This window comes from Physeter macrocephalus, chromosome 9 (genome assembly GCF_002837175.3).
Source record: "Physeter macrocephalus isolate SW-GA chromosome 9, ASM283717v5, whole genome shotgun sequence".
Lineage (NCBI taxonomy): Eukaryota > Metazoa > Chordata > Mammalia > Artiodactyla > Physeteridae > Physeter > Physeter macrocephalus.
Genome location: NC_041222.1, coordinates 21,347,542 through 21,350,345, shown reverse-complemented (window position 1 = coordinate 21,350,345; position 2,804 = coordinate 21,347,542).

The window sequence follows — 2,804 nt, the reverse complement described above, 5'->3', positions numbered from 1 at the left end:
CTCCATGTCCGGAGACTGTGCTCCGCAATGGAAGAGGCCACAACAGTGAGAGGCCCGTGTACCGCAAAAAAAAAAAAAAAAAGAAGGATGTTGTGAAAAGGGAACCTTCACACATTATTGGTGGGAATGCAAATTGGTGTGACCAGTATGGAAAACAATATGGAGGTTCCACAAAATATTAAAAATAGATCCACCATACCACCCAGCAATTCCACTTATCAAAAGGGAATGAAAACAGGATTTTGACTAGATATATGCACTTCCATGTTTATCAAAGCATTATTCACAATAGCCAAAATATGGAAGTAACCCAAATGCCCATCAACAGATTAATAGATAAAAAAGGTGTTGCTGATGATGAGATCTTAAAGCCTTTTTACGCCTGAGGTAGTGTTCTCATTAATATTTAAAAGACCTTTTAAATACAAATTTAAATAATCTTTCTGTTTCTTGTACTTAGCGTATTTTGTCCTTTGTATAGATGTAGCTTTATGGTTTTAATCAAACTGGGTAAAATTTTTCATCATTTATTCAATTTTTGTTTCCTTTCCTCTCTTTATAAACTCCAGGAACACTAATAATAGATAATCTGAAATTGTCCAACAACTCACAGATACTCAGTTCATTTTTGTGGTTGTTGGAGCTTTTTTTTCTCTGTGTTTCAATTTGGGTAGTTGCTATTGCTACACATTCAAATTAACTTACTTTTCCTTTACAGTGTTTAATCTACTGCTAATTCCAATCACTTTATTTTTTTATATCAAATATTGTAGTTTTCATATCTAGGAGAATTTTTTATTTCTCCCATGTCTATAATTTATATACAATCCTCTCTCAATCTTTGAAAACATAGAGGATATGATTTTATAACATTTTAGTGTCCTTGTATACTAGTTCTATTATTAATATACTTGTAAAGTTTGTTAACATTTATTCTTATCATAGGTCATATTTTCCTGCTTATTTGCATTTTTGGCTTTTTTTAAATTGGATGCCTGATGCTTGGATATGTCATACTTTTATAAATATTCATTAACTTTATTTTGGGATTCAGTTAAATTTCTCAGAAATACTTTTCAGGTTTTGCTTTTAAGATTTCTTAGATGAGACCAGTAGTTTTTGATTAATTTAAAATAAAATCCTTCCAATTATTCCACCCAGTGTCCCATGAATAATGGTGTTTTCCACCCTTGCTTGTAGGACATCAAGTTTTCCCAGATCTGTTTGAGCTCCCAGGATTGTTTTGTCTGTTCCTTTTGCCCACTTCTTTTCCCAGCCTTAGGTAGTTTTCTTACTTATACCTGCTAATTCATATTCAGCTGAAAACTTAGAAGGGGCCCTTCCTTATAGGTCTCTGTAGTTCTCTCTCTGAGAAGCTTTCTCCTCTCAGGTACTCTGCCTTGCAGTCTCTAACTGCCATGATTTCATTGCATTCCCAACTGTTAACTTAACTTAAGGAGTCCACTGGATTCTGCCAGGCCTTATCTCTATAATGTAAGCTAGAAATTACCCCACCCCCAACCCCCACCCCAAATCAGGAAGCCTGTACAATCCTACAGATGCAAAAAGAAAATTTTTTTCTGGTAGAGGTACAACTTATTCAATTCCACTCTAACCACCTTGGAAGAAGCCAGTTTTATATCTATTAACAGTCATTTCAGCATTTGTGCCTATGTAGGTGCCAGTTCTATGGATTCGCTTTTGAATCACTTTTTAATAACTTATCGTGTCCCTTGCCAATTAATAGGTCAAACCTAATAATTGGCATTAGTTCATTTTATATTTGAATAGTAGTAATTTTTACTTATTTAAAAATTATCTTTTAAAAAAGTATAGGTGTAATATTCCATTGAGTGGAATTTTCTTAACTGTTGCTCTATTAACGAATATTTGGGTATTTTTTATTTTTGCTATTACAAATTCATCACGTTTATTTTTCATGCACATGGATTATTTATTCTTTTACTTTAAAACTTTTGTTTAGGAAAAAGTCCCAAATACATGTAAATAAGTCAAAAGAGATAATCCTTTTTAAAGATCATTATATAAATTGCTTAACTGGGACTTTAGTTCTGAGTAACTCAACTTACTAGTATGGCTGACCATTTCTAATATAGGTTACTAGTTGTAGTAATTTTTACTGTAAAGATATTGTATTTTTCAGCATTAAATAGCTCTGTTATGGAGCTTATCAGTTAAAACTTGAAGATGCATAATGGGATTTTTATTCCATTTTTTTGTTAATACTAGCAGATAATAACCAGAAACTTAATGACGTCTGAGGTTGCTAGTTTAATACGTTTAAAGTCGGAGCTTCTGTAGGCTCTCCTGAAACTAATTTATAGGCTCCTGCTGTAGGCACCTTCTTTACGGTCTCATTTAAGATGATGTAAAGTCACCAAGGGCATGTATGGCATAAAGACTCATTTCTGAGGTTAAAATAAATAGTTAAGTAATGCCAAGTGAGTTCCTGTGCATATATGTTTGAATGTGTGTGCATTTTTCATTTAGTAAAGTTTCTTTAAATAAGAAATAATTCTTTACCTTTTATGTCTAATAGTAAGTCAGAGAAGTTACATGAGGAAAAAAATTATCTTCAGTGTTAGTCAATTGCCTTCCATTTCACATCATCACCTACTGATTTGGAATAATATAATTCAGAAGCTAACTACCCCTCACAATATTTTAACTGTACCTTTATTGATATTTCTACCAATGTGTATAGATCTAGTTGAAACTTGATTATTGTAGTATTGTTATTTTTAATTAGGTTGAAATCCAAATCAAATTAAGTAGAACTGAAA